The sequence below is a fragment of the Triturus cristatus genome, chromosome 6 (assembly GCF_964204655.1).
Source record: "Triturus cristatus chromosome 6, aTriCri1.1, whole genome shotgun sequence".
Taxonomy (NCBI): domain Eukaryota; kingdom Metazoa; phylum Chordata; class Amphibia; order Caudata; family Salamandridae; genus Triturus; species Triturus cristatus.
The window spans coordinates 1,354,206,656-1,354,218,854 of NC_140589.1; the positions used below are offsets into that span (position 1 = coordinate 1,354,206,656).

The 12,199-nt window shown below is 43.2% G+C and overlaps 1 long non-coding RNA gene across 9 annotated transcripts in view; it reads right to left on the reverse strand.

Moving 5' to 3' along the window:
* LOC146821417 (uncharacterized) overlaps positions 1 to 12,199 on the reverse strand; it is a 365,414-nt gene that overhangs the window by 288,669 nt on the left and 64,546 nt on the right. The gene's annotated exons all lie outside the window — the stretch shown is intronic.

Below are 12,199 nucleotides of genomic sequence, written 5' to 3' on the forward strand. Positions count from 1 at the left end.
CTTCAATCCAATCCACTCCACTACCCCAAGCCACTCCAACCTACTACACCCTATTCCATCCCACTCCGCTCCACTCTATGCCACTTAACTTTAAGGCACTGCATTCTACAACTCTCTTTGCAACTGAACCACTGAACTCTACTCCCCTCTACTCAACTCTAAAACACACTTCTGCCCCTGCTCCACTGCACAACACTCTACTCCAACAAATCCGGTCTACGACACTCTACACCCCCCTGTCTCCTCTAGGACACTCCATGCCACTAACTTTTAGCCATGCTGAACAGCTTCCACGCTCATGTACAACATGGCAAAAACATTGCCAAAGCCAATAGCTCTGTAAAGGCGAGTCCTATTGGCTTTGCCAATGCGTGTTATAATTTAGGAGAGCTTCCTGAAACAGGTGAGTTCAGGATGTTCACTGTATAAAAATCTTTTTTGTGCTTCATTCAGTAGCATAAAATGTTGCTCTGTTTTGTCATAAGAAACTAGGCCACATTAAGTATGCACATTGCAACATACTTGCCTTTTATTTGAGTAATGGCATTGTATACATTGTTTCTGGAATTGACCTCAACAACTTGCAGCATGTATTCTTAATATCTAAAATAGCACTTATGTATTGAAGTAGTATTATGACGTTAAATATATGGAGATACAGCAAAAGGCACACAAATAAATAATATCATAGGGAAAGCTTTTAAACTGACTTCAGATAATAGTTGGTACAAGTGTGATAGTTTTGACCTTGGCCGACCTTCTCTCCAAAACCTAGACACTGGCAAACACTTGGGTTCTGGAAAGAGGATCCACTAAGATTGCACCCTAGTGTACATATATTATGTATGCTTTCTTTCTTCAGTCAGTCTCTGATATGACTTTGCAAGGTTTCCTCCCATACGAACTAGAAGGGGCCTTAGAATACATATTGTGTGCGATCGAGTACATGCTGCTCCCCTGAAATCTCCCCCATTAGGCCAAAATCACCCTGCATGCGATGCAAGCAATATTGTTCTCACAGAACATAAGAATCAATGGCCTTCAGCAGAATATGAATGGATGGCAATAACAGCCTATGTATTGGTGGCCCCAAAAATCTCTGCATCAGTGACCCTAGATAGTACTTGACTCGTTGACCACAGACATTATATGCATGTGGGTGACCAAAAGAGAGATGGCAGAAATTCATGATTTAAATTTTCAGTTTAGTAATGAGGTTTGGGCTGTGCAGTGAGTCACGCTCATAGGGTATCACTGGCTGTGGTCTAAATGCTTTAGGACTTGGGGTGAAAGGTCCCTTTCTGGATAGTATTTCCCATGTTCCCTTCAACAGAAAGTAACACATATCCTCTTTCCAGGTTATACAAGTGTCTTCTCAAGTTCTCCTTAAGTATATGCTTAAGTGATAAACATAAATGACAACAGCGAATAATGTTGTTCTTTCCAGCTCCTAGTGCTCTGTTCTGTTGCTTCTCTCTACAGGTTCTGTGGTGTAAGGATGGTGATTCGTGGCTGTACCGTCAGGGTCTCTATTATTTTTGACGTCTCTTTCGGCATGGCCTTCAATAGATTAGGAACACCACTTGTCTCCCTAGTCTGGTAACAAGGAAAGTACCAATTCTTATAATCTGATATATTTGCCTCTTTATCCAGCTGTATTCTACAGTGAGTACTTCCTGAAGGCCTAATGGCCTATATCTCCAGGGCATTTTAAAGACTCAGGAAAGGGGGCCAAGGAGCCCCCCTCCCTGAGCCTTTAAAAGGCCCTGGAGACCCCATCCCCCAGGACCGTGACATGAAAAAAAACACAGAGGGGGCCACGCCGCCCCCTCCCTGGGCCTTCAATGGCCTCTGGGACCCCATCATCTGGGCAGGCTCACTTGCTGTGTCCCAGGGAGCCCACACATGGGAACATTGGTTCCCCTGCCCTGGCACAGGCAGGGAAACGTGTTTGCTCACATCGCAAATAGTCTTTTGTACTAGTAAATAACGTGTTTAACAGTCGTAGACAATGTCCACAAAAAGATTTCCTGAATGCAGCATACTTACTCCACCACTTCCAATCTTGACGGTTTAATGGTCAAGCTATATCAAATTATAGGTCACTAATTGCAGTTTTAGAAGATTTCTTTTTGAAACCCCTATGATGCATAGGGTTTTAGCCATGTTTTTTGTGAACTAGACTGCATATAACTAATAGAACTCAAAATTCTGCTGTTTTTCTAAGATACCTTCTGAAAGCAATATGTATGATCTAGCAGCACAAACTGCCATAAATGATATGTGAAAGAAGTCCCATGATAAGGATGGAATCAACTGGAGCCTCAGAGACCCATTCACAAAGGGTATCCGTACTCATGGGGGTGGCCCCGCAATGGGTAACGCAGTGGGACGCAGAGGTTCCGCCTCATCTGCAGGGCCTCTGCCATGAGTGCGGGGGCCCTTTGTGCATCGGGCCTTCAGTCTGGGTGGGGGGGGAGTATGTTTTGAATTATGTGCTGTGTTTTGTGTTGGTTGAGAGTACTGGAAACTCTCCACGAAAGTTTTCACATTTTACAAAGATAGATTCACACACACACATGCACGCACGCACGCACACACACACACACACACACACTTTCTGTCTCATCACAACCCTCCATCTGGATTTAAATTGGCACACAGATTGAAAGGACACAGACATATGGCTGAGTTTGTACCAGCCAAAATTGGATACATATCTTCTATACATTACATGTTAGATTATTTAGTTTTGTGGAGCGGTAAACACATGAAGAGATTGCATCCTAACTGTTTTGTACATTCTTTTGTCGTCGCATTCTGAGGGAGAAGAATGTGATGACATGAGGAATGCGCCAGTTGGATAGGCAGGAGAGAGCAGACAAGTTTATTGGCTGTGAGTTGCTGGAGTCTTTCTACTAATAAAGTGCTGCTTTCCCAGTACAACTGAGTGAAGACTCATCGCTACAGGTTAGAGTTCAGCCGCTACATCAGCCGATTTGTACTCATAAGGACTTATTGTATTCTCATGGGCTTAGGAAGTGGAAGGAACCAAATTGGAATTCAGCACTTGTAAAGTTTGGTGGTTTTTAACCCACGGATTGTATAATGCAGCCACTGTGAGTATTAATATACTGGATGCAGCGGGAATTGTAGACCCCAGGTTGCTAGTTACTGTTTGGAAGTTGGTGTGCAAAGCATGTACTTTCAAATATCAATTTTGTTATACCTTACACACGGTCTCCCTCAGTGCACCACCCCTCTCACTCAGTGTTGCCAGATTGTTAGACCCGTCCCAAGCCCAAAGTCGCTCAAATATAAGCCCAAAATAAGCCCAATCAGACCAGTTTCAGCCCAAAAACCAGCCCAAATTAGCAAGTCTCCAATTATGCTCAAATTGTCATCAGAAACAATTTTAACGACAAATATACATTCTATTCAATATACAGATGGTGGGAGGGTGTTAACTGGGCACCTGCCTTAATGCTATTAACTTTTAAGACCAGTTCTCACTGCGACTTCTAAGAGCCCCTGCAGCTCCACTCTGCCTATTGCTTAAAGATTCAGCCCCCCCCCCCCCGAAATCAGCTCCAGTTCGAGCGGCAAACAGTGTGCGTCAGTGCGCGCCTTGGCATCAGCAACGTGGTGAAGCACGGAGTGTCAGATCCATGCCAGGACAGTGGTAAACAGACACACGCGGTGCTGCCAGCAGGTGCGTGCGAGGTTGGGTGGCTCCTGCACAACTGTTTTCGAAGCTGGGCTGGCCTACGAACAACCGATGTGGTCAGTTTTGGTTTTGGTGTTAAAACACTCTCTTTACCTAAGTCAACTTTCTGGTATCTATCAATATTCATCACTTCCTACAAATAGGGTGGCCAACTGGCATGGGTGCAAATTCAGGACGGTGAGTGTAAAAATTCAGGACAAAGGGTCAAAATTCAGGACAAAATTTCAGGACGGAGGTCAAAATTCAGGACAAAACTTCAGGACAAAAGGTACGTTTTACAGACACATCAAAGGAGGTCGCGTAATAGTGTATAAGTAATTCCATCTATATCCAAACATTCATCCATTTGAAAACGTACTTATCTTTCCATCCATCATTTCACTCATCCATCCCTCCATCCACACTTTCACTCATCCATTCATCCACCCTTTCACCCTATCCATCCGTACACTCATCCATCCACTCTTCCACCCAACCATCTACTCATCCATCCAGCCATTTATCCACTCACCCATCCAGCCATCCTTTCACTTACTCATCCATCCACCCACCCAGTCCCCTTTTCAGTCATCCATTCATCCTCCCTTTCGCTCTTCATTGACCCTTTCACTTAGCCATCCTTCCTTTCTTTGATCCACCCATACTTCAACTCATCCACTCATGAATCCATCCATTGACCCTATCACTCATCCATCCATTCACTCATCCATCCACCCATTCACTCACCGATCAGCCACCCTTTCACTCATCCATCCATCCTTTCGCTCATTATCCATCTATTCACCCTTTCATTCATCCATTCACCCTTTCACTAATCCATCCAGCCATCCACCCATCCCTTCACTTACTCACTCGCCCACCTTTTCCTCTTAATTATGAGCTGTACCTTTGTCTGCAGAGTTGCAGACAGAAGAGGCCCATCAAGAATTTCGCCCTTGCTGTCTTCCTAAAGCAAGGGGTGGGGTGGGGGAGGGTTCACTATGCACCTGCACAGAGGCAATCTGAAAAAGTGGAAGTCATGAGTCATGCATGATGCACAGTGCCAGGCCATGAGGTGATTGTGACATGGTGTTTCCAGGGCTTTAAGCGGGATGAAAAAACTGGGGGTCTCTCCAAGGGGCGTGTCTGATGTAATTAATGGTGTTGCTTAAAACAACTAAGCTAAAAATCTGTGCTTAGCATTGTGTGTCGCCGGACTGGTATTTTGCCTCTTCTGTCATTGCATCCAGATATATATCACAACAAGTAACGTTACACCTACAACAAGCCAGAACCATTTGCTTTGTTAATGGTTGTTAGTTGCATAAAGTAAAAATGCAGCAACCATGGCTTCCTTGAATATAATATTGAAACTGCACTTTTCTAAAATGATGAGACAAAAGAACTCTAGCCCCTTCTTTTCAACTTGTTTCACCAGCTTCTTTGAATTAACTGGATTCTGTACCAGCATTGGTGTGTTTGCACATTCCTTTCATCTGCCCGTGGGCAAAGTGCAGCCAGTGGTCTCGAACTCTGTTCCTCAGTGGGCACCCCGAACTTAAAGTCAGCGCTCCTGCAGGACCACAGCGGTGCCGTGTGCGGGTGAGCCCAGCCGGTCTCTCTCTCGGCTGCCCTACAGCCTGTCTTTCCCCCCAGCGGGCGGGAGCCACCCTCTGCTCCTTCAGCTGACGGGCAATCACGGCCTCTGTCTCTGACAGTGTCGCTGGGGTTTACACGTTGCCCCGGAGAGGTCCAAATTACGGACGGTGGTTGGTCACCCTACCTACAAATGCACGCGCCCTTAATTCCCTGCCCCAATCTCCACTCTGTCTATTGCTTAAAGACTCAGCCCCCCCCTCGAAATGTTTTCTTACACCCCCCCCCCCGAAATTTGGCTCTAGTTGCGCCTCTGACTCACTCACCTGAGGTCGGGCGTCGAAGTCCGTACTCAGCAACTGCGGGCGCCGCTGGGCGGCCTGCTGCTGTGCTGCGTGACTCCAGGCTGTGCTGTCGACTGGTGGTGGGCTCACTGGGCTGGCTAGCCTGCGCTGCGCAGAGAGTGCTGCCTGTGAGCACCGCCTGTCGCCGCCTGTGGCCTGGGTGACCACCAGTGGACCACAGTGGGCGGCAGCAGCAGGGACACCACTTGCGTCCGACTCCGACTCCTCATGATGATGATGATGCGTCCACCGTTGAGCCGAGCGCCGCGCCGAAAGTAAGAGCTCACGTCACGCAGTCCCAGCATTATAGAGAACTGCAGGGGCTGGCCAAAAAATGATACCCAGGGCCGTCATTGGTAGCGTTTTCGCGCGCTACTGGATTGACGGCCCCGGGGGACCCCCACATTGGCCCGCACACACACAAGTTGACAACAACAAAGCTAGGTGACCCCTCTGGGTGGTGCGTGCGGCAGTGCAGCATGCATGTGCAAAATAAGAGTGATTGCACTGTGCACTACGTAACAAGTTAGCGCTTGCCACTGACAGTGACTTCCACCATAACGCGACAGACTCCTCGTGGTCAGCGCCCGACCAGGCCAGTAAAATTGCGCACACCCTTTTAAATCTAGCCCAAAAAGTAGCCCCCCGCCCGGCATGGGTTTTTCCCGCACAACTGGGAAAAAAGTTGCCCAATTGTGCGGGAAATAGCCCAATCTGGCAACATTGCTCTCACTGTGTTCAGAATCTATGACGCATTATTATCATGCCCCATAATTCATAGTGCGAGGTCACTCTACGTGACCCAAATGTGCCTCCATTTTGGAAGGGGCAGGCTTACAGTACAACTGCAGCGTTTAAGTACTATGAAATAAACTACTCTTGTCTTGGACAGCTGTTTGTTCAGCATCTTGCAGAGTTCAACGTCATTATTTCTTGCATGACCAACGGTGACTCTACTGTATATTTCTCCAATTCACTCTGAGTGCTTCCAGTGATACTATCCTGCATTCCATCTTGCTTGCTTTATTAAAAACAAATGTGAGCACCAATGTTCACATTAACACCTCAGCAGACATTCCGACCAGCCCAAGGAGAATCGATCGTAAAATGGCCTCAATGGAAAGCGTATTTTCTAAATATTGTTACAATTGAGGAAGATATAGAGGAATATCTTACTCCTTCACAAAAAAAAATTCTTTCACATACTTTGAGTCTATAGGGGTTAAGGATTTATGAGCAGATGGAGAGGACAACTAGATCTGAAACTGATATTTAGGGGTGGGCGGAATATTCCGCTCCACCCACAGAATTGGCAGAATTTTGACAATTCCGGATTACTCTTGTAACGTAAAGTTCCCTTCCAAATTCTTTCAATCACCGCACGGTGGAAGTTTTTGTCACACAAAGCTCCACAACAGTGAGTTGGCGAACTCGAGCTAGATTTGGTGTCTCCTAGCATGATTATTGGTCGCTAGGAAGACATCCGCGGAGTCGAATGCTGCGAGATCCACCCACCCCTAATAATCTGTTTTTAAACACCATGGAGTATTTAGGCAAATATTTCACACCATCATTTTGTATTTCTATTAACTGTTTCAACTTTTCTCAGCGCAGGTGAGGACCTACGTAATCCATTGAGGATCAAGTGGTGGAACTTAAAAAACTGGTAATTTTCTGCAAATTTGGAAGTTTCCCTCATGATCTCATTAGGGGACAAATTGTAATGGACAACAAAGATGCAAATATCCAAGAAAGACTGGGCAAAAGGTGAAACTACTTTGATAGATGTTATTGCCATAGCAAAAAAGACAGAGTGAGCAAAGGCAGCATTATCAAATATAGAAAAGAAAAAACAATATGCAAAGTTTCAGTGTCTAAGAATGCAAGTTTAAAGAAGAATACAGGGCATAATGCTAGTTTGTCTAAGGGCACCAAATCAGAGGGAGTTTTCATAAAACTCAGAAGGGTTGTTTTTAGATGTGACAATAAGTAACACTCGGCAAACGATAAACGTTGTCCAGAATGGAAGCAAAAAGGCTCATATTATAGTATCATGGGGCATTTGCCAAAGTTTGCTGCAGGCAGAAACCTAATGCCACAGTTAATTTCATTACTAATTGTTGTGCGTCCTTCTCAGAAAATGAGGGTGAATGTGAGGCACAATGTGTTTTCAGTTTAGAGTCTAACGTCTTAAAAATAAGTGCGCATAAAAGATCCATACCCATATCTTATATCACATTAGGCGGAGTTTTGATCAACATTATAGTTGATTCTGGCCCCGTTTTACTATTATTCATAAATCAGTGTGGGTAGGTAAGTTTGTTGACACCTTAGGAGAGCATTTACTTCCCACTGAGGTACACTTTGAAAGTTTTACAAGGGAGCCAATACCTTTGGTGGGGTATAGGTCTATGAATGAATGATCATACTTGTAAAGCTCACAGCTACTCAACCAGAGTGTCCCGGCACTGGTAAGTTCACACATAACAGGACCCATAAGCATGTTAGCCCTGAAAGAGCCAGGTTTTAAGATGTTTTTTAAAGGTCGTCAAGTCAGTTATGGCTCTCAGAGCAGCTGGTATTTGGTTCCACGACTTCAAGTTTGAATTCAAGGAGCGTCAATCAGAAGGAAAGCTTTATGTGGCTAAAATGGGCCACCTGTTTTGGGGTGGTTAAATCAGAGAAATTTAGGCACTACATTGAACAGTAATAGTCCGGAACAAGTGTTTTTGTTAAATGAAAAAAAATATAGATGTATGCAGAATTCTTTATAAAGGTTTTTCTGGTAAAGTTTGAGAGCTACATTAAGTCCAGTATAAAATATATTAAAAGAGAATCAAACGCCTGTTACTCACAAGGTTACATATTTACCTTTTTGCTCTAGAAATGAGGTTAAAGATGAGTTAAACAAAGAAAGCATTACTGACAGTATCAAGGCTAGCGAATGATTAGCATCTTTGGTGGTATCGCTACGTGCCAATGGCAAAATAAGACTTTGCACTGACTTACGTGATCTAAATCAGAACATCATTGTCGAAAGGTTTCCAGTTCCAAAAATCAGTGAGATGTTGATATTAACTAAATGTGTTAAATGGTTTACATCTCTTGACATAGCTTCAGTTTATCACCAGGTTGGACTGCACCCTAAAAGTAGCCAGCTAGCTGCCTTTATCACAGTTTATCAGTTCAGGCGTTTGTCATTTGGGTTGTCAAATGCCACCACAGTGTTCCAGCGCAGGGATCTTGATGGTGTCATTTTTTTCAGGATGACATCCTTATTATGGATAAAGACCACCTGGAACATGATCAAAGAGTAGAGAGTGTATTGTCAGTCTTGAGTGCTAACAAAATTTTAATTTGGACTGAATTCTATCATGAATTCAATTAATCAATTTCTAAGAGAGGAGGGAGGGTTAAAAAAAAAAGAATTGGTGGAAGTCATCAAAATGTGCCATATCCAACCTCCAAGGACAATATTATATCTTTCCAAGGACTGGCAGAATTTTATGCAACATTTATCAGGGATTTTGATAAACAAAATGTTTAATTAAGACAGCCATTAAAGAATTTTAAGAAGTTTGAATGGAATAGGTTACATTAAAATTGTTTTGAATAAATCAAAGAAGAAATCTCTAGTGCCATTCCATTGCATGGGTTTAATTCCTGTCCCAAAATCACTGATGCCAGTGGGAAAGGCTTGGATGTAGTGCTTTCACAGATAGCTGAGAATTCTTATTCATAAGGTGTTATATAGCGCGATTGCAATGTCTTGTGTTTCACGTTCACTTTCTACAGCTGAAGAGAAGTTCTGTAATATTGAAAGCGATATGTTAGCCTGTGTGTGCGGCCACTTTCTCCAGCTGAAGAGAAGTTCTCTAATATTGAAAGAGATATGTTAGCATGTGTGTGGGGCATTGAGAATTTTTGATCCAGTCTGCTCAGAAACTGAAAAAGCTACACCTCATCTTGCAAGGTTATCCCCAAAGTTATTGTATTTTGATGGCAAAGTTCAGTATTTGGCCGTTGCGAAGAATAAAGTGACAAACTATTTGAGCAGAGTGTAATTACAGGAAATGGAGAAGAAAGGTGACCATTGGTTTGATTTGTGTGTTGCTGTTCTGGATGAAGTGACTTCTGATGGCATTCAATTGAAGACTGGGTAGCTGGATATGGAAATGGTATTATATTGAGTGAAGTTAAAGAACCCATGAAGAAGAGATGGACAGAAAAGAAAATGTTTAGTGTGGCAGTTAGACCGTTTTGGAAAGTCAAGGATGAGCTGTCATGGGTGGATAATGGATCTTTTGAGGGGCTTTAGGGTCATTCTACCTTCAGCACCCATAAACAAGATTCTAGAATTATATTATGAGGGGCATTTGGGAATTATCAAGTGCAAGAGAAGAGTGAAATCTTATTATTGGTGGCTAGGGGTAGATATTGAGTTGGAAAGGTTTGCACAAGAGTGCATTGAATGCATTGTGACAAAAGCCTCAGTGTTTCTAGACCGTCTTTGTCGCCTTGGCAGGGCCATGCACTCTCCCCATTTAAATGGAGCAGCAGCTGAGATATAACCCCCGAGCACTGATACAGTGAAAGTAAATTGAGCACTTTACTGTAATGACGTCAGCGTGACCTACGCGCTGATCGTCATTATAGTAAATATAGAAAACACTCAGGCTGCTTGGGAAGCTTGAGCTCAAAATTAAATAAAGGACTCCCACTGGTACAGCGCACCAGCAGGGCCTTTATTTACCTCCCCAGTGTCAGCCAATAGCTGACACCTGTACTAGGGAGGTAGTGCGGGTGTTGGGCAATCAAAGGGTTAAAGCTTGTTCCGCTTAAGGGAATCGTTTTCATATCTGCTGACCAGCCTGCAACCTCCTGAACAACGTTTTCCTCATTCCTCTGAAAAGATTAGGTTTTCTTCTTGATGCTTTATGTCCTAAATGGAGACAACTTGTGATGACAAACTGCATATTCTACTGATGGGAAGGAAACATCCTCCAAAATCAAGCTTTCTTACAAGGAAGAAATGATTTGTATTTTCTCCAAAAGAAATACATATTTGAAGTACAAATGTTTCTTTAAAACCTTACTGTTTGTCTTCCTGCCTCTCTCTATATTTTTCCCTCTCCCTCTTTCTCCCTCTTTCTTTCTCCTCTCTTCCTATCCGCAAACCTACCATGCTTTGTTTACCTATGGACATACCTTCCAAACTGACTCTTCATCTATCTATCTATCTATCTATCTATCTATCTATCTATCTATCTATCTATCTATCTATCTATCTATCTATCTATCTATCTATCTATCTATCTATCTATCTATCTATCTATCTATCTATCTATCTATCTGTCTGTCTGTCTGTCTGTCTGTCTGTCTGTCTGTCTGTCTGTCTGTCTGTCTGTCTGTCTGTCTGACTGTCTGACTGTCTGTCTGTCTATCATACGCGGGAGCTATTTACTTATAGTGCCATGTGCATTGTTTGTTCATTACAGGTATGTCCTCGTATTAGAATGCACCTGTAATAAGAATATGTCACTTGTAATGTGTAAAGTTTTATAGTAGACAAAGGGTTTCTCTCCACACTCAAATCTAATTTGGGCCTCCATTGACACTCAGACAGAAAACTCCAAGGAAGTAGAAATGCTGAAGAAGCAAGAGTGGTGAGGTCAGCTCACCTGGGTATCTCATCTAGCCTGTCATGGGTCTTTCTGCTTTTGATGCTCATTCTGCTGAGTACATTTATTGTAAATATGTGTACTTGCAAATGTGATTGGGGTAAATTGCTTGTGAAAACACTACAGTGCTTGGGAGAAGCACCACATGACCCACATGGCTAAAGCTGTGCACATTTATTTAGTGTCAAGGAGGCCATGCATGCATGTGTCTCCCTACCAAGCCTTCAATCTCGCTTGCCACTAGCTCTTCCTGTGACAGGGAGGTCAGGAGTAGGCTGGTATTGTGGGCTTATGGTTCCCACAATTGTTGCACCCCCAAGCTATTCTTCAACAAAACACCCACAATTTGATGAATCAAAAGTGGTGTTATACCTCAATTTCAAGAGGCAATGTGCCCCCAAGATAAGACACCTCCCAACACACCTAAATATCAAGAAAACAGTCAATTAAGTAAAGGCACCCACTCAATAACTGAGTTTTAGATCAGCAGAATAGTTGAAATGATTTATTTAAAACAATTAAAGAAATGCTGTACAGAATCAGTGACATAGAGGCTATCATCAAATAGGGTATTACAGAGAAAGTCATAGGCAAAAATATTTTAAGTCTCAACTGGGCAGCAAAATCAAAAGCAGAATCTAATTCTTCAGGAAAGTCTTCTGGATTACCACCAAAATCGAGGGTTTTTGTATATTATTTTCGCATATGAAATCGCTAAAATTGTAGATTCATCACAGTATGATCAAAAGTGTTACATTCTCAGCAAATCAGAGCAGTTTTATTAAGTATCATATTGCCTTAACTCCTAAGCGCTATCCCACTACATGAATATTGATTCTGTCCTCTCTATGCTAATGCTCTCCTGAGATGAT